Source organism: Dromaius novaehollandiae, chromosome 16 (assembly GCF_036370855.1).
Source record: "Dromaius novaehollandiae isolate bDroNov1 chromosome 16, bDroNov1.hap1, whole genome shotgun sequence".
Classification (NCBI taxonomy): Eukaryota; Metazoa; Chordata; class Aves; order Casuariiformes; family Dromaiidae; genus Dromaius; species Dromaius novaehollandiae.
This window is the reverse complement of record NC_088113.1, coordinates 13,974,872-13,994,710: the sequence shown is the minus strand read 5'-3', so window position 1 is coordinate 13,994,710 and position 19,839 is coordinate 13,974,872. Positions and strand designations below refer to the sequence as shown.

The 19,839-nt window shown below is 42.7% G+C and overlaps 1 long non-coding RNA gene across 2 annotated transcripts in view; it reads left to right on the top strand.

The window, feature by feature from the left end:
- Nucleotides 1–14,747, top strand: part of LOC112982871 (uncharacterized) — a 30,313-nt gene extending 15,566 nt beyond the window's left edge. For both annotated transcript variants that reach the window (XR_010391920.1, XR_003259082.2), the window contains exon 3: nt 13,535–14,747. This is a non-coding gene — a long non-coding RNA (uncharacterized LOC112982871). The remainder of the gene's footprint in view (nt 1–13,534) is intronic.
- Nucleotides 14,748–19,839: the final 5,092 nt, after the last annotated feature.

Below are 19,839 nucleotides of genomic sequence, written 5' to 3'. Positions count from 1 at the left end.
CCTGCGGACTGTTTTGCCTGGTGTGCAGCCCACTCCTTCCTCTTGCCTTCGGCAGCTGCGTGCCTTGCCAATGCCTGCCATCAGTCCGAGGTGGGGTGACGTGGTAAGGGTCTATCGGCTAGATAAGGGTTACCAGGTTGTGTCGCAGCACATACGAAATGGGGAGAAGTCACTGGGAAAATTAACAGAAATTGTATTAGCACCTCTGAATCCAATTTTCAGAACTACAAAAGGCAAACACTGCCGTTGCTATCAGTGGATTTGTGCTAGTAGGTGAGATGTTCAAGATGTCCACGTGGCCTATTATAATTAGCCGATTAATGATTGTTATTACCTTTTTTTGTTTAAACAGGTTACTAAAAGAAAGACAGGAGTAATCTTAAAACTCTTGCTAATGAATTAGGCAATCCACAGAGATGCATCCTGGGCTTGATTTACTTCAATTGTACAATGGGTTTGTACATGATGAAGAGCACAAATGGTGCCATTTTACAAACCCTCAATGGATATAGCCTGCATTAAGTGGATATATATGTGACTTTCACCTTCATTAAAGCCCAGCAAAAGTCTTGGCTTACTGCAGTCTTCAAAAATACCACTTCAGCACCCATATATGCTCATGGCATACATGCATCTGTTTGTAGAGTTGGGCTTTCTCCCATAGAGCATTAAAATACTATACAAGAAAGTCACGGTTTTCCCGTTCTTGCAGTGGGTATGGCAGGGCTTCTGCTAGCGCAGCTGTTGGGTGAGGACCGTACCCCTTCTCAGTTCTGGCTGACTTTGCTTTCCAGGCAAACCTGTCCTAATTTGCACTAGGTTAGCCACCGCCGTGCCTCCACGGTGGAGGTCTGCATTTGCAACAGTGTGGATAAAGCTGATCGCGAGGGTTCCCAGCCAGCAAGGCATATGTTGCCAGTGAGGCAGGAGGTGGGAAAATGGGCGAGGTGTCCAAGGAAATAAGCTCCTCTGGACTGGAATCAGCTCTGCGCCAGGCTGGCTAGGGAGACAGGAGCAGCCTGAGGGGAGCTCGAGGAGGGACCAGCGCAGGGAGGGGAGGAGCTGGGCACACAACGCTGACAATATTCTCAAATGATGCTCAGGTATGAGAAGACAAGGAACCATAGCTCTAGAGACCTTCATCCCAAAGTAAGGTGGTTTACACAGAGATGTCATGCTAGTAAAACTATGCTAATGAGTTTTACTTTATGTAATAAAATAGGTAAAACCTGTGCTAGGAGTAGATGATTGAGCGATGGTGTCATAAATGGATTTAGTGCCAGTATAATTACACACACAGCGAAGGCTCTCCAGCATGATTCGTATTTTATATTGCTCCAGCAATTGCTCTCCCACTGCCCTGACCAGCTCTCACACACTGCTTCAAAGTGCTTTGGTTTTGATTTTGTTATTCTTGCTTCTCCTTAGTGATATGTGCATATATACCCATTATATATTATATATTTAAATATAGCAGTAAGCGGTAATTTTGCTTCTAGCAAAAGAAAACCGTCTGGTGCTACCAGCACGGGCCATGTCTCTGCCGGGAGGGGTTTGCCATGGCAGCTGGAGCAGCCCAGCTCCCCGGCGAGCCGGTGCTCCGCGCCCCAGCCTTACACCAGCGGAGAATCGGCCCCTCCATGCCGCCTTACAGAACAGGCAAAACGCTTCAGATCCACCCGGGTGAGAGCTGGTATGCACCAATGCTGTGCATCGTTACTAACTACTATTATTGTGCTATTAAATTATGCCTTTTATCTGATGGGTCCAAGTAGTTTATGAACAATGAATTATGCCCTCACAACATCACTGTGAATCTCTTAAATAGCTGAGATAAGATAATGCAAAAGAGGGAAGCCTTATGTCAACTCTATGCTTTTTAAACAAGTTGCAGTGACTTGTGCATCATGGGTGCAAAAACACTGCCTGAATGCTTCTTCTCCACCAATGCTATATTTCGTGCATATGATTTTGATTTAATCTCACTTACTTCTGAAGTCTATTAAACCAATTGTCTTAATCTCACTTACCCTGCAATGTATTTGCTCTATGTAATAACAGTATTAATAAAAATCCCTCTATAAACACACGCCAGCTGGAGCAAGCACCACAAGAACAGAGAGAAGCGCCCCACATGTACAGCATTATCCACGTCCTTCTTATTGCAGATAAACATTTTGTCTGGTCCTCCTCAGGAATGCCTTCTCCTGGACACCCTGCTCTCTCCCCATGCCCTGTACGAGCCAGCAGCTGCGGCAGCTCAGGCAGTTTTCATCCTGCTCCCCAGCCCACGGGGAAGGGGAAATTTCGCTTGCCCTCCCCGTTTCTCTGTGTTCAGCCAGAGGTGATAATCCCAGCGGAATGCTGCGTTTAGCACTTGTCAGGTATATGGTAATTGCTGCATTCCCGGGGGATTAAATCTGTGGAATCTAATTACAGCAGAGTGAAGCCTCCCTATAAGAGAGGAGCTCTGCTATGGAAGAGGAGTGAAAGTCTACGTTGGAGTAATAGGGAGCTGAGGCATGATGAGGGCTTTGCGTCTTTCCTACTGAACATCAGCAGCCCTTGTGTCTGTTCTTCGGTTGGGGATGAGCACAGACTCGGCGTTACCAGCTACGCGAGCAGCCAGTTCAAGGAGAGATGCTATAAGTAGCGCTAAGCTTTGGCTAGCGTCCTCGTAAGGGTCCGTTAGTCTCCAGACAGAGCAGACTTGTACTGGGGCCTGAAAGATCAGGCAGGACAGGCTGGAGCTGGCTAAACGGGCGCCGAGCCTCAGCCGGGCATCAGCGCTTTGAGCAGCGGGTCCCCATCCCGCATCCGCAGGCACCGTCTCCCGTGGAGCTGCCTCCCAGCTTCTGCTGGAAGGTCATTCCAGATTGCCCTGATGGTTAGGAGCTTCTTTCCTCTTTCTCCTCAGATATGTCTATCGTGATCGGTTTTATCTCTGTTCTCGGAACAACTCTGGATTGGGTTTAATTGTATGCCTTCTTGTGTGTACGTTTACCCTTGCATTTAAGTTGGGCAGTAGCTCTTGGATTTGGCCTTGCTAGTGAGGTTTTTCATTCCTTGAATAATATGGATGCAATCCAAAACCCACTGAAGTCAACTGGAATTTTACAATTGACTTGTAAGGCTCAAATCAAATGCTGTTTTACTAAACTAGATTGCAGTATGCATCTACATGCACACATATATACGTATATATGTACACACAGATTATATCACGGATGATCTAAAACTCAGCCTCAAGTGTTACATATACAGCAACTAGAAGCATTTTAATGAATTTCAATTTGAAGCCAGTAGAGCACGTTGCAGAGGAGGAGAATAAAATTCAGAAGTACTTAATACAAATACGCTGATCTATAAATGAAATGAGGGAGACAGGAAGAGGTTTGTTTATAAGAGGAAAGCTCTCACTGCATATACAAAGATGAAGTGTGTTATGTCAAGATACCAAGCAAGAGTCTTGCTCTATTTTATAAAGATCAAAAACGAACAGATGCGCTGCAAACTCATATACTCAAAAACATATAAGCTGTTTTGTTGCATTGAGTTTTCCAGTAGATAATTATATTCTGAGAGGGGAGAAAAAATATAACACCTCAGTGCCTCAAAATAGAGCATTTTGCAATTGCATGTCTGCATATCCTAAGGAAGGGCTCTGTCTTCTGATTAACGAACCCTAATATTTATTCTGAAAACATGAGTTTCGAGGAGACGAGTTTCTTCTCTGCTCGCAAGCTACACCTGCTCACTCTGTAACCGACACAGTGCAAGCGGAAAGATTTAAAAAACTTGCTGCACGTCTGTATTATGTGTGTAATGCTATGAAGATGGTATTGCCAAACTAAAGTATTAGAGAGAAATTAATCAGACTGACTTGCAAAACCTTGGGTTTTATTTAAAACCGTGGGTCCATTTTATTTGTGTGTCATTTCTGAGACTTTACATAGTCCCAGTTTGTACTTTCAAGCTTTTGTTTTCATTCAGAAGGGCTAAAAGAAATAAAGAAATAACTTAGAGGAAGTACTTACGGTTCTCATGGAAACACATGAGAACATTTCTGCCTCCCAGAACTGGATCTTAAAAAAAACATAATACTGTAAGGCTAGCATTGACACACTACACAAAACATCAATTCTGTTGTCTTTTGATTATTATTTATAAAATAAAGAAATGCATAAGCAGTTCTACAATGAAAGTATTCAAAAAACTCTCTATAAAATGTATTAAAATATTTTAAGAATAAAGAAAACATGCAGCTGAGTATTAGGAGACCTGATCTCTTTTATGAGTTCAGCCAGTGGTTTTCCGTATGACTCAGTTTCAGCAGTTCTTCACATCTTCAGTTTCTGCATATTTAAACGTGAATATTTATTGAACAAGAAATTGCAGTGTTTAATAAGTGAATTCTTAAAAATGGTCTGAAATTCTTCAGTGGAGGTCATATTCCTGTGTAGAATATTAAACAGTATTAGTAATGTTTTGGCTAAGAAGGCAGTAAGTCTTGTAATCTGTTTTTAAAAATTGTCTTCCCATTTATAGGTTTTTTTTTTTTTTTTTTTTTTTTTTTTTTTTTGCAAAATGCATAGATTAGGATTTGGAAATGTAACTGCCCAGGACTTGTATAGCCTAGTAGAGACATCTCCCTGCCAGGGAAATGATTTCTAGCTATGCCACTGATTCCTTTTCTCATTTGGGGTAAAATGTATCTGATGCTTGATAGTTTCCCCAAAGATAAATAGGGAATATTAATTCTTCCTATCCTTTCTGAAAATTACTTTGTTCAGATTTGGGAAATGTTGAGAATGAAATATTCTCTACTTGCATCTTTGAAAAAAAAAAAAAAAAAAGTGGCCGACCCTGACATACATGTCAGCTAATCAGCACAAATAATTTTATGTCTATTTGCTCTATCCTCTTTTTGTTGTTTTGTTCTATCTTTCTTCATTTTGCCTGTATATATTTGGAACATCATTTTGATATGCAGTAGTGTCCTTTTGTGGTTTCCTTGTTCATATTTTCTCTTTTGTATTTTCCTGTGGTCATCCTCCACGTTCATTACAGCATAGAATAATTTTAGACAAGAGGATATGCAGAAAGCAAAAACGTTAGTTCAAACAAAGGCAGAAAAGCAGGAACATGTAGCAACCCAGTCTCCATTTGTACGTAGCTGCAATTACAATTGTATTCACCTAAGATTTCCTATGCTTCTCCGCTGAGTTTTTGCATGCTGTTTCTGAGCTATTGCAGTCTACCCTAAAAGTGGCTGCACTTATCTCAGTCAAAAATTCACATTGCATTTTTGAAAAACTGGTTGGGTTTTGCTCATATTTATTTAGTCTTTAGGCAGAGTTTGAGTGCAAAAAAACCTGAAGAGCTGCAGAGATAGCCTGGTATCTGTAAAGTGTAAAGGGTTGGTTTGCCACAAAAAATGTCTGTGTAAACATCTAGAAAGCTCTTTGTGGTTCTGCCTGTCAGCTAATGTAAAATCATTTGCCCTCGAGAGCCAGCTGGGAGAGAAAGTGTTAAATCTGGCTAGTGCGAAGGGAGTATCCTGAAGGTGAGAAGCAAGTTGTGAGGGGTTGGATGGGGTGGTTGGGGGTAACGTGGAGCTTTGCCCTCGCGGAGGTGTCGCAGCGGCTGTTTTAACCCCACGTTGTGAGGGGTTGGATGGGGTGGTTGGGGGTAACGTGGAGCTTTGCCCTCGCGGAGGTGTCGCAGCGGCTGTTCTAACCCCGCGCAACGTCGGGATCGGCACCGGGGCAGCTGGCCCTGCCGTGAAATCGCAGGTTTTAGGGAAGGCAGCAATGCCAAAAGACGTGCTCTCCATCAGCTTCGGTACTACAAACCAGCCCTATCTCCCTCATCACCCTGCTATAAGGTTTTTGTGTATTATCAGCGTGCCCCCGCCTGCTCCTGGGCTCCCGGCGGTGGCAAGGGGCTCTCCCAGGACAGCCAGCCGCCCGGCTCCACGCAGCGCCTGCGGCTGGCTCTGCCCCTCCGGCCCCCTCTGCTCCCCCCGCGAGGCTCGTGCTATTCAGTTCCAGCGTTGGCTTTTATAGAGGTGTTTTCCTGATAGTCCTTTATCTGACGCATCCTCTGCAGGCAACAGACTCGGTGTTGCCAGCTACAGAAAGCCGGCGGGGCGCTAGCCGGGCCGGACGCCGTGGGCCGCGGGGCTCCTCTGGGACGCGAGGGGCGGCAAGCCCAGCGAGCCCTCCCGGGGAGCAGCCCGAACCGCGCGCCTAACGCCGACACTCCTCCCGCTCGCGTCCTGCGCCCTGTGCTTCTCCACAGGGGCCAAACTAGAGCGCTTACCAGTCTTCAAAGGTTTCTGCGAATTTGCTTTTTCACTACCTGGCATTTATAGTAAGGAAAAGATTAAATCTTAGTAATTTGGGGAAATTCCTCACTCCCTTTATTCGGTAGCTACGCAGCCGGTATTTTAAAAATTAATTATTCTTTCCGCCAAATAAAAGACGGAAAACCACATTTTGACAACTGCCAATATGACTTTTTCACAGACCTTTTTGCCAAGGAATCCTATTTTTAGCCAGCCTTGGTAACTGCTGAGCTACTGGATTTCCTGTTTGTTTGATTTTTTTAAAAAACCTGAGTCATAACATTTATACAATATTAGTAGTAGGACCTACTAGTGAAATAAATAGCAAGCGAGTCCAACACAGATGAGTTTTGATTGACAGTTGTCACCTATTGATGGAATTGGCCTGTTTGGTGGTTCCGGCGGTGGTATCTACAGCTGCAAAGCAGCAGCGCAGGGGCTGCCGCGGGCGCTGGGGTGAGGCACAGTCCTTCCTCGTCAAACCTTGGCACTACGCTGTTTCGGTCAGGACATCTCGGCAGATAGTTCCTTCTTGCTCTGTATCCGGAGGAAAGAGGATTTCATTTCTTAGGGTTGAGATGTTTTAATAAGTACCTGTTTTGTTTTTTTTTTCCTTTAACCATAGGATGCGAGTTGAGCTCTGAAACTGTAAACAGTAATTTAGTATCTGATTACACATAACTGGAAAGCGTGAACCAAACCCTGAGCTTGAATGCCCGGGAACTTTGGAGAAGGTCTAGCTTTGGTGGACGTTTCATCCTCCTTGGGGGAACATTTTGAGCAGGAAGCCTGCTTCTGATTAATTTTGGAAACGTGTATAGGTGAAATTGCCAACTGTCTACAAACATAAAATCAATTCAGTGAGTAGGAAATTAGCAGTTTGCTACTGAGCTCAGGGTTTTTGCAAATACACCAGGCAAAATACACTGCAAGCCTTGTTTTAGTCTTCAAATTCTCATTTACATTAAAACTATGCATATGCATGTTTATCGGGGGAAACATCTTCAGAAGGCAGCAGTCAGAAGTCTGTGCATTGACTCATTCCTGCACTTTGTATGCAAGCCATTTTTCCATGCTTTTTAATGTCGATAGTTGAATGGCACGTGAGAAAACGGAAGGAAAGGCTTTGAAGTTTCGTCTCTCACAGCTGCTCGTGTACAAAAGACCACTTTGCAGTTCGGGGAAAATACTGCGTATATGGCAGGACTGCAGGGTTCATATACATATAATGAAGATATAAAGGACTGTTTTATAGGGCAGGTTAAAAAAAGAAGTCTGTCCTCAGAGACATCCCAATATAATTGATTGGAGCTTTGTTTATACAAAGAATTAAAATAAAATACGATGAGCAAGAAATGCACCTACTGGTGCAGGTGCTTAATGAACTTTCTGCATTTTGAGATCTGTGAGTATAATGGAGATTTCTGTATAGTTATTTTAGGAACATCAAATTGATATCACTGTGACACTGCCTTCATCGCTTTTATGTTGTTTTCCTGAAGAGCTAACCAATTTCTTCGTCTCATCAGGATAAATTATCGAAATCACTTAGAAAACAAGAACAAAGGAAAAATCATTTTCTGCTATTGCCAAATCATTCTACGCTGTTGCCAAATTTTAGGACTTTTTTTCTTATTGCACATCTCTTATTACTCCCTTGAGACAGTATTTGAAAATATTTTTTTTAATTTAAATTGAGTAGGGAAGTCAGCAGAGAAGGAGAAAGGGAAGGAAGATTTTTTTTGTCAAAACAACTGACATTTAGCAATACTGTTTCTATTTAGAATAGCTGTGACAACTGGCATTGTCCATATGGTAAAAAGGGGGAAAAAAAAGCTGGACACTGTGAATAAAAATCTATATTCTAGTACATTAATTTGCAGACATATAACTATTGTCAGGCAAAAAAAAACATTTAATAGAATTTGTCATATGAAGACACAGCAGGTCTTTTTTTTCTCTAAAAATACCCCACAGACAGCTATTCTTCCATTATTTCTAATCACTATGTATAAATGCTTTGCTAAGAATACATTATCTCCATTTGCAGACTGGAAACTTGTATTTCTGATGATAAATCTCTCGAGACATTGGCTTAGTTATGAGCACAATGCAAGGGGAGCTGGATGGTATTTCATGTACTGTTTTATATCTGAATTCAGACAAGATGACCCTTATGTTCCTAATATTACCAATTCTGAAAATGTTTCACAAATGTTAGTATAATACCTGAAACAAAGTTCATGGAAAAAGAAGAAAAAGCCTGAAGTTGAAATCAGTCCTATCATAAGAAAAAAATATATATATGTACATACTTAACTTTATGTATACAGTTAGGTCTTGTTACATGCACTCGCTTTTGAAACAAAGTTTTAATGGAGTAAGAAATGTAATTTAACGTCTTCTTATCATTAAAAAATACATTTCCTATTTTAACTACCCCATGCACTTCTTAATGCAGTGTGCTTTGCTATCAGTAATAATGAGGCAGAGCAGTAGGTATTCACAGCTGGAATTATACTAGATGAGGTGTCCTGTGCATTATAAAAATCTTTGTGCAGGTAAAGCAGTTAATTAGTCCCCCAGCGTGAAGTTTGCAATCAGGTGTTGGAGCAGTTTCGGTTACAGTGTTGTGGTGAATCATTTCCTTCTGATGCTTGCGGTGATCAATCATGTGGGGCCCTCGTCTAGATTTTCACACCGGCTTTAAGACAAAAGATGTTCACAAAGAAAAGCAAAATATTATCCATCTGCGTACCCAGCGTGTATCTTGCATCCTATTTTTTTTAACTTTGCTTATTTTCAAGCTACAAGGTTATTCAAACATTCTTTTTTAAATGCACGCTCGAGCCAGGCACAGGCTTCACAGGGAAATGTTCTGATCACATGAGGCTCTAAAGCAGTAAAACTGCAGACGCCTCGGAAGTGGTGTTTATTTTTTACCAAATTGCTAGCCTTGTTTCGGAGCATCACAGTGGCTGTCTGATCAGTTGAACACTCAAGAGAACATCCTGATCTTCCCGAGGCACCTTTTAAACTGTGTAGCATAAAAAGCTAAAGATTTTCTTTTTCTCTAAAATAAAAGGGAATGCAGGTCGTGCGTGTGTGACCGCGCGCAGCTCCCTGCACACACGCGGAAAGCACGTATGAAGAATTTTCACCCGCAGCTATTTTGACTGATTGATTTGGATTCAGGAATGCATCCCCGCTCCAGACCACACTTAACAACAAGCACAAGGTGATACTTGAAGCTGGTCGTGCACGTCAACGTGCTCCTGACGCGGGAAGGACTTGGGCGTGTGCGAAGGTGGCCTGCGTCGCTGCAGCACAAAAACGCGCATGTGGAGCTCCAGCCCCGCGATGCAGTTACGAAAACCTAACCTCCCGTCCTTAGTCATGTTTTAATATATAAAATAATTGTGCAATGATGAAGACCTTCAGCTCCCGGAGGTTTCAGTGGGAATTAAGGCTCATTAGAGGTGGCAAAACTAACACTATTTGCATAAAAATGCACATGGGAAAAAGGGAACATCAACTGTGTAATAGTCCAGGCCTATTTTCAAGGTCTGCTGTATCTTTTTAGCTGACTGCTACATTCGGGATGGATTTTATTAGAAATGTAACTAAGCATTCATTTCAAAAGATACAGTTTTATTTTCTTTACATGGTTTTGAGGGCTGGTAATAAATGGTGGAAAACAGTTTTTAGCTTTTCCCCATTGTTTCCTCCACTTTCCAGATCTGTACTCTGGGGTCTGGGCAGATTATTAACTGTGAGGATTGCTTGCTCTCCATTACTGCTTATAATTATAAAACAGTTAAATGAATAAAGAATAAGGAACGTGACCTTGTCACCCTAACTCGTGAGTGGCTGTCAAGTGAGGTATCCCAGTAGGTTAAACACTGAAGTCTTCATTTATGTTTTCATTTTACCATGAACTAAAAATGGAAATTCTGCTTGCACAAAGACTTTGCACATTTGTACATTTAAGCATATAATATATATGCTGAATATATATGTAACAGACATGAGACCTCAGGAAATCAGAAGTCAGCCCCAGCTCCAGTAGAGGTTTTCAGGTGAAGGACTGCAGGGTCGGATTCCTCCGTGCCACAAAGGAGGTTCGCAGAAGGTGCTGGGGGTGGAGCCCTGTCACTGAAGATATAATTAAAGTTGCAACAGTAGGTACCAAGGATCACTTCTGATGAAAGGAGCAAACCACGTGCCAAGCAAAACTGCAGGTCTCTTCTCTCTCCTCAGTTTAATTTCTAACAATAAAGATCCTTCCCGGCAGCCCGGGATGGCTGTATCTGCACCCTCCTGAGAGATGGGAGACATCACGCAGGGAAAGGGGGAGTCCAGAGCAGTGATTTTGTGGAGACACTGGCACGTGAACGTTGCTGCCTCTGCTACAGTATTTTTGATAGCTGGATCAATACAACATTGGCTGTCCTTGCAAAACACAACAGCTCAATAAATAAATTTGTCTGTATTTTTCTAGCTTGCCACAGTGGGAAATAATACGGGTTACTAAACAATTGTCACCTTTGATTTATAAATCTAATTAAATGTGGGTGGTTTTGTTGCTCTCAGATCATTTAGCAAATTAAAAGATACAGGAAAAGAAAACTCTACAAGTGAACCAGTGAAATACAGTACATCTGAATACTTCACAGTTTATGGAGGCATTTGACCTTGATCATTACGACTGCTTTGAATGCAGCACTTTAGTGTTGCTTACCCTTTGTCTATTGACAAAATACGATATTCAAAACAAATCTGCAATGAAGCAGTTTTAAATTATCATTTAAGACTCGAGGAATTCATTCCAACTCCAGTCTTGGGGCAACACATCTTTATTCCTAGTGATTTCCTGGTTTAGCAGCACAATTTTGCTCACTCTTTTTTTTTTCTTTTTTGCATTATATTAAATTAATAATAGTTGAAGTCATCCATTTCATTGGGATTCATTTAATGTGCAAAGGGGCTTTACTCTTGGATTAACAAACATTTCAGTTCAAGACACCATCCTTCTGGCAAACTTTTGAAATGTTACACCCTATTTTGTCCTGTTGCTGTGTTATAAATCAGTGGCTCCTGCAACTAAAGGAGCAGTTTCAGGGATTTCTTTTTAATCGTGGAGAGTTTTTTCCTAATAGTCTTTGGCTTGCAAACAATGAGAGAGAATCCCAGATGAGCATCCCTAATATTCCATCTAATCAGGATCCCTTTGTTTCCTTTATTTTATTTTATTTTATTTTAAACTTGAAATAAGATCCTCTGCAATGGCCCAAACCATGCTCTCAGCTACACTGTGCAGCTTTCCCCAAGTAAAACAGAGCCTGGTTGGTACTTCCTGAATATTGCAGGAGGAAAAGGAGCTTGGATAGATTCAGGCCTAAGAGACCGATAGCAATGAATCAGGGGTAGTGAAGCTCAGGCTTGTTAATATTCCAGAGATGGAAATTTCCAGTATTTCCCCATGGGATTTTGCATTGGGGATAATAGGTATTGTCTCCGTAGCCATAGCCAATATATTCCTCAAAGCCAGAGGGTCTCTAATGCATTCAGTCCTTCCCTGGCTATGAAGAGCTAATCTGGGGCTGCTACATTTCTCTCTGGGATTTCCTGGCCAGAAATACATGCACATGTGCTGTGTAACGGCACGTAGAGTAAACCTGATGTATCCGGGATGCATCAAACTTATTGCACATGTGTGGATCAACCATACATTGCGTGCTCAATAAATCCAACATTTCCAAGAAAAGCAGAACAAGTGATCTACACACCCACTACACAAATCTCTGGAATTTGGGATGTATGGAAATTCGTCTGAGCTGCCCTTATATCCAGAAATCCCAGGTGATGGGCAAATCCAATCCTTGAATTCTGCCTGAACAAAGATGAAAAGGAAAAATATTCTTTTCACTGTCTGAGTGATGGGAAAAAAAATATGTACTTGGAAATATCAAAGCATACAGTAGCCCTAGCTAATCTCCCTATGTTGCAAGTTCCCATTCTGTTCCTCCTTTGATATCTACTGAGAGTCCGTGGTTGTGGCTCCTTAGAGGATGGCAAATAGGTGTTGTATGGTGCTCGTTAAAGGATTTCTGCGCATCATTCAGTCGCTCTGCCCCAGACTTGTAGTATCGTGGGCAAAATACTGTGCGTCTCCAAGACTCCTTTTGCTCATCTATAAAATGGGTATAGTGGTACCTACCACTGTCTGTAAAGTACTCGCACCACTACGCATCAGTGGTTCTACTGTTCTTCCTGCCATCTACCACTTTTAAAGAAACTGTGGACTATTTTAAGTAAGACTTGTGCTACCTACGCAGATTGGATCGTGCCTCTCTAGTCGCTCATTCCCACACAATGCAGTTTTTAAGAGCCCCACAAAACTCCCATTGCCTCTGGCCTATCCCTCTCCTTCAGGCACAAGCCATGAAAGTCGAGGACATTAACATGGTGCACGACCCCCTCTTAGCTAGCGCCAAAGATTCCTACACTCATAGCTGGCTCCAAAAAAATCTTTTCTCTGCCTTGAAAAGCGATCAAGTAAAAAGAAAGGCTGTTCAGGTGACAAATATTTCTTACTAAGAATAATTTAATTCAATGAAAATATTTATAAAATTAAGTAATAGCTACCTGGAGTAGCACAGTGAGACTGCTGATGGTATGTAACTATTCATTACTGTATGAGAGGCAAGGCATACTACTACCACAAATCCGTTATCATTTAGTACGTGGCTCCTCGTTCAGTACAGTTGCTGCAGTTATGAACATTTAGAGTATCTGCAGGAGAGAAAGGATTAGTGACTTTTCTCAGGCAGCCTTAGAAAAGAATTCTTTTCTCTATTTTACAAATTGTGATTTTATTTTCAAAGCTGAGACAAAGGAAACGCTGTACTCTGGCAAGGAGACGTGCTGCTTAAGGCTGACAGCTGGAGCACTGTATATAGGATGGCAGTTCTTGATTTGTCAGCATGTTGCTAGGGGTAGGGAAACTGAGAATATAGTAAAACGCCTATTGAAATGTTCCTGTATCTCATGGTACATGTGCACACACGCGCTTTCCCTCACATATGTGTATTCACTGCAACTTCTAAAAATACATATATCCTCTTGACAAAACCAGAAAGACACATCATGTGTTTCCTTTCTTCTCTTTGCCTTTGTGCACAGGTCTCAAAAGTGACAGAATTAGGGACAGCACAGAAATCAAGTCTACAAAAGCTCAGAGCGGAGCCCTAGGACGGAGGAAGACTGCCGTGAAGCTGTGCTCCCCGAGGGCAGCGCGACCGGAGCGGGGCGGTGGGCAGGCTGGCTCGGGCGGGGGCCGGGAGCTGAACATCTCCGTCCTTCAAAGCCGGCTCTGTGTGGGGAGCCAGGGCGGGGTGCAGAACCTCAGCTCTTCTGGTGCTGGTGCAGGTACCAAATGAAGGGGGCACCTATTCATAGTGAATTTGTCCAGCTTCTCGTGATTGTCTGGGTAGATAAAAGGAAATGGAAATTTGCCCAATTAGCTGTTTCCACGTACAATTATCTGGTTTCCATGCCTGAAGTATGATAACTGCATGCCTAAAGCAGACATCCAGCTTCACGCACGCTTGCAGTGCTCCATCGAGTTCCTAACTTCTCTTGCAAATGCAGCTTGCAGTGGGGAATGTCAAAAACTCTTGTTATCCAACACTGCAGAGTGGATTATTGAGCGTCTCTTGCACTCTGTAAAATGATGACATTCACTAATACCTTTCAACATCTGCTGAAGGTATTTGTCTAAATATACATATACAACACGAGGGGACATTTTGCAGCAATACCAATTGATGCATTTTTCTAAACTTGTGTGTGCTGCTTTAAAGGGTTTAATTTACCGTACAGTATGATAACGTCTCCGGCAAACTGGTCGGGGCTGTTCCTGCAGAAGAAGCAGGAAGTTTGAAGCAGGAAGCATTTTTTCACTCTCATGGTTTATATTGTCACCAGAAGTCCTTGATAAAGCTATAACTGCATCTGTCAGGCAAGGATTTTGTCAGCCCCAAAAGCTGTTATTAGGAGACCCGTGAGAGGGGTCTGCTTTTCTACAATATTAATAGCTAGCTACTGCACTATGCTCCAGACAAATATTCTTCTTTTGTCCTGTAGGAATGCATGCACATGTACTTTCCAGTTTAATGTTATATGTAGTCTAATCTGAATGTTCTGCCTTCCTAATCAGATACAAACTGTGTTCGCTAAAACTGCATTAATAAAAACTTCATTATAAAATGATAATATCCCCTAACTTTGGAAGAACACTCTCATGTTAAAAAAGTCCCATGTAAGAAGTTTTCTCTTACCTAGTCTGGCATAACACCATCTCCGATAAATAAACTGAAAGAGGTTTACATTTCAATTTGACTTGTCATTTCAGTCGATTGGGGGTTTTTTGTGTTTGTTTCCACTGAACACAACTCACCTTCCTCTGTCTCACGTCAGCAGTTTAAGGCTGAAGGGTGCTCGGGTGCATGGGCTACTGGGAGGCTTCGGTGCTGGGTTTGAAAACAATTGTTTTAAGTGCAGATTCTTTTTATAATTATGCCAGTTTCTTTAAAATACACTCTCAAAAACTTCAATATGAAGTAATATTTAATTTCTTTTGAAGAAAAAATAGTCATATAGCAAATAATGTAACAATGCAAAAACAAAGCAAAATCTGATGATTTATTTGAATAATATCCTGACACGAACAGGCTGCAGGGAAGCTATTACTCTGTCCCACACACAATACCTCCATTGCAGCAAAACACCAGTGTCAAACTTTGAATTTCCACATTCGAGTGGAGATTACTCCTGTTCAGATGATGGGTACGCTTCAAAGGGGTGCCAGGTCCGCACCAGAGCCTGCAGGATGAGGCCTGGCAGAACAATCACAGGTTTTAAAAACCCAGCTCCCCTTGAGCATGCTGAAATGCTGTGGTGCAGTCACAGCTGCTGTGAATTACTGTAGCTCCATTAAAGGCAATAGCATGATATTGATATGCACCAGCTGAAACTGTGGCCTGCACGTACATCTGACAGGTTTCTGCTGGCAGGACTGGAGACAGCGCAGCGCTGGGAGCCCCCGGGTCTCCTCCAGGCACATCCCGGCAGTGAGGGACGCAGGGAGAGCGCAGCGGCTGAGCGGGAGCCCTGCGTCTGTGCCCGCGCGGCACCTTCGGGGTGCTGCCTGGCTCGGGGGAGCCGCCGGCGCGCGAGCGGGACACACGGGGATCGGCTGGAGCATCCGCAACACGCTGGCAGAACTTCCTTCGCCAGGTTGTTGGGAGATTTTGGCCCCAGTCCCTATGGCAGAAGCTGTGGGATTTGTGTTAAGAAACTGCATTTAGGGATTGATTTTTTTTTTTTTTTTTTTTGGAAAGTTATTGCAAAGCTGCTTAGAGCTGGGAAGTGTGACGTGTGTGTGTGTGCGTGTCCCCCTCCCCCTTTAAACCCGACCGTAGCTGGCAAATGTCTGTCACCTGTTTGCTGAGTGCACCGACTGCCGCGCTCGCACAGTCGCAAGAACCTTCTTCTTGCAAGAACAGAGAAGCAGAAAAATGTAAATCAAATAAACATAACAAATGTAAGGAAAGGGATCAGGTTACTAGTCAGTTGTGGGGGGGGGGGGGGGGGGGAAGCTAATGTGTTTTGAAGGAAAACGATATCTGCTTGCAGTGCCTGAACAATAACTCTCAAAATGGGGCAGCACATTCGCTGCTCAGGAACATCTGAGGCAGCAGTACCGGCTCCGCTAACCGGCACTGGAAACCAGTGAGCTCTGGCGACACACCATGCCTTTGTCAACTGTCATGCTAATACCTCATTTTAAACAACTGCTTGTCTTTTCTCATAACCTTTCAAATGCACATTTTTGTCATACCAGCGCTGTGGCACCCAAAATGTTAAGAAGCCTCAGATTTTTTTCCTTGCATTTCTGATACGCGAAGGAAGCGCTGGGGAAGGGACAATAGCGATTGTAGGAAGAAACAAATACTGTTAACAAAGAGCCGGCGCTCAGGGAATTCTCTCTGCTCTCAGATTAGGCAGAAAAAATGTTGCAGGCCTCCAGGAATGGTGCTACCACTTCAGGACTGATCAATATTAGCTTTCTATTTATAGAACACCTTTCACGCCGAGGCTCTGTGCTATTTATAAATTAATAAACACATGTGCAAGAATCCCATCATCCATTATTAACGTATCAGCGCCTTCATTGTATCAGAGACGATTTTTGTTTTTAACGCTGTGAAGTTTTGAAAGTCAAAAAATTGCTTTTTGTACCCCATTCCCTCTGCTGTAGTACTCTGTCAGTGAATTGCTGTACCAGCGCTATCAGGGAGCAAGAGGACATACTCGAAGGTAAACAGTATACCAAAAGTATGTCTCCAAAAATTCATTTAACTCACCGCATTGTGCCTGAGGTTTGCACCTCACGAAGGCTTGGCTAATCTTACACAAAACCCCTTACAAAATGAGCCCTTCCTGAACTCGGAATTAATATGCACGCATGTCTTAAGTCTGATATTGCTGTTTTAAGGCAGATAATTTTGTTTGCTTGCCCGTGGCTCGGATCAGCCTCTCGCGCGGTTCCAGGCTTTGCGCGCCCTTGGCACATGCCCTGGAGCGCGTAAAACACCCCTTCCCCTAGGGATGCCTCCCTCGCGTTGGGGAAAACCTTGGGAAACTTTGAGAGATTGTTTCCATTATTTTGACAACATATCTGTGGTGAATAACATTACTGCTGTGTGTGAAATTTTGGTTAAGTTTCTCTAAGGTGAAAACAGAGCAGGCAAACTTCTACACTTTTAATGGAAGGCGAAATGGAAAATGACCTCAGGAGGGGAAGTGATGAAAAAGGTGACATTTAAATTACACTGACAGAATAGCACAAGTGTGAGAATTGCAGTGTAGCTCCCAAACCGTTCAGATCTGCAGTGTCTGTAAAATTGCGGATTTTGGTGTAGATCAACTTCTTCTGTAACAAACGTGAACACAGCTCACCTAAGGCAGGGAGGAAACTTGCATTAGCAAATGCAGAAAGTGAGTGTGCCACCCCAGCAAACAGCACAGTTCGGCTCTGATGTTAGCACCAGTTCAGCATACAGCTACCTTTATAAACGTGCACAGTCTGCTCAGGGCTGGGCATTTAATATTAATTTTTTTTTTTTTTGAAGAGTGGTGCCAGATGCTGAGTAGCACGGGTGACTCTGTTCTCACTTTGCCATAGCCCAAGCAGCGGAAAGGAGTTTATAAACTGGGAGTGAAAAGACTGGAAGCCCAAACTGCTCACGGAAGAGAGAGGATTAACAGCGAGTCCCTAGATGCGGCTCCTGATAGCCGGCGTAAAGGGCCATGTGACACCAGCCAGGACAATTTGGAAAGTTACAGCAAAAGTTTGGGGCCTCTGCTGCTGATAACTGAGCGCACTGGGCGGAGGGTATAATTTCATTACCCCGAGTTTGCTTATCTCCTCAAGTAGCCTTTTTTTTTTTTTTTTTTTTTTTTTTTTTACCATTTATGTTCCACCGGTGTATTTGTCTGCATTCACTGCACGGGGAAACGTATGCATGCCTCAAGTTTGTTTCTGTTTCAGTCCTGAGGACCGGCCTGTGTGCCTGAAAGCTCTTCTTTTTTTTTTTTTCCCCCAGCTATATCACTCTAATAAAAGCTATCACCTCTGCGTGCAAATCGTTCCTCTCTTCATATCACCACAGCTACAACAGGGCTGCTGCTGCCATTACTTGTTATATGCACTACCAAATAATGTGCGCTTGAATAAAAAAAGATAAGATCCCCAAGATCTTTCACCCACGAGTCACAAGACAAGAGAAGGCGCAGATAATGGTGTGCCGTCATTTCAAGAAGGACCCGTTTGCAGGGCAAAGTACCCTGACAAAACTGTGGGTTGTTCAAGCAAAATGAGTTGGGAGAAAGTGATATATTTTCTTTGAGAAATCTGCATGCTATTGAACGAGCCTCTGTTTACATGGCTGTCCCTGCACTGCATGTACTGTGATAAGTAAAGACATGTAATGCCTCAAGTCTGCTAAAGTTCACACTCAGTGAAAACAAAACAAAATCAAGGTCAAACAGAAAATCTTTAATAGCTGTATTGTCGGTGCGCCTCGCAGCATTTGAAATAGGCGGGGTATATAAAATAGTGAAAGAAAAAACCTGCAGTTTCTTTCACAGTATAAAAATTAGCTGTTCTGTGTTAAATTTGCTGTACACAAAGTAACTAAACCTACACATTTTATGAGTGTAAAAGTACCTACAAGTGCATTTTTAAAGAATGCAGGACTTTTAGCCTAGAATGCAAAGCGGGGAAGGAAGAAGAAGAAAAAAAAGGGCTGCTGTTGATGACAGAGGAGCCTGGTAACTGAATATGCGTTAAGAGATAGTTACTAATGCAAGAGCCGGTCACATTCTTGGGGGGGAGGGAGCCCGGCGCCTTGTGCATGGTTACTGCACAAAGTCGCTTCATGGATTATCTGATGTTGCAAGAACCTGATTGCTTGCAGCTTTCTCATCACTGCCTCATCTGTGTCTTCATTTAGTAAATCTAATCATGTGAGCATGTTAGTCAAATCTGAGACCGTGTCTAACTACCAAACTGCCTCTGCAGCAGGCGTTTCCTGTAAACATACTACTGTGTGTACTTCTGCAGAGGCAAAAACACGAGAATCATCTGACACCATTAGATTTTCTCTTAGTCGTTACTGAAATAATGCTGAAAGGAGTAATTTGTGTGAAGGGGAAATTCAAAAACAAGCCACAAAGCACCAATAAAGCCATCTCACAGGCGAGTCTGTCTGTGTTCTCGGCTCGGTCTCATCTGAACATCTCACAAACAATTTATGAATAATTCTGTAAGCAAAAAGTAAAATGATCCCAGTTTCGCAAACAGAAGTTGTTGCACAGAAATGAACACGGTGGAATTTTCTATTCCAACTCATGGCCCAGATGCCCAAAATCATTTTAAAAAGGACTTCTAAAATTTGCTAACTTTGAGCCTTTAGGTTACACTTCGATCACGGTTTCAAGCTTATCTCCTCAAAAGCAAAAACACTGAGTATTTACTTTATTTATCTATTCATACCAGGGAACTGAGAATTTCATGTAATGACTTGACTGCTAGAGCAGGGGCTTGGAGGGGCACAAAAAATAACTGCCAAATTTTGTGCGACTTGCGAGTGACAAGACTTGCCTGAGATCACACAGGAAGTCTGTGGCAGAGTTGGGACTGAGCCCAGATCCCCTAAATCCCATTTGTGCCTTAACCACAAGACGGTCCAGATTTAATAGCTGCCTAAATATGAATTTAAAATGAGAGCGTCCCTGTGCAAAAGAATGAAACTTGGCTCATGTCCTGCTCCTAGGTATAGGCTGGACATTTTGCTGCTCGGGTCAGTTATTTTAGACAAACATCCACACTACACGCTAACCCTCGAAAGACTTAAATTTAG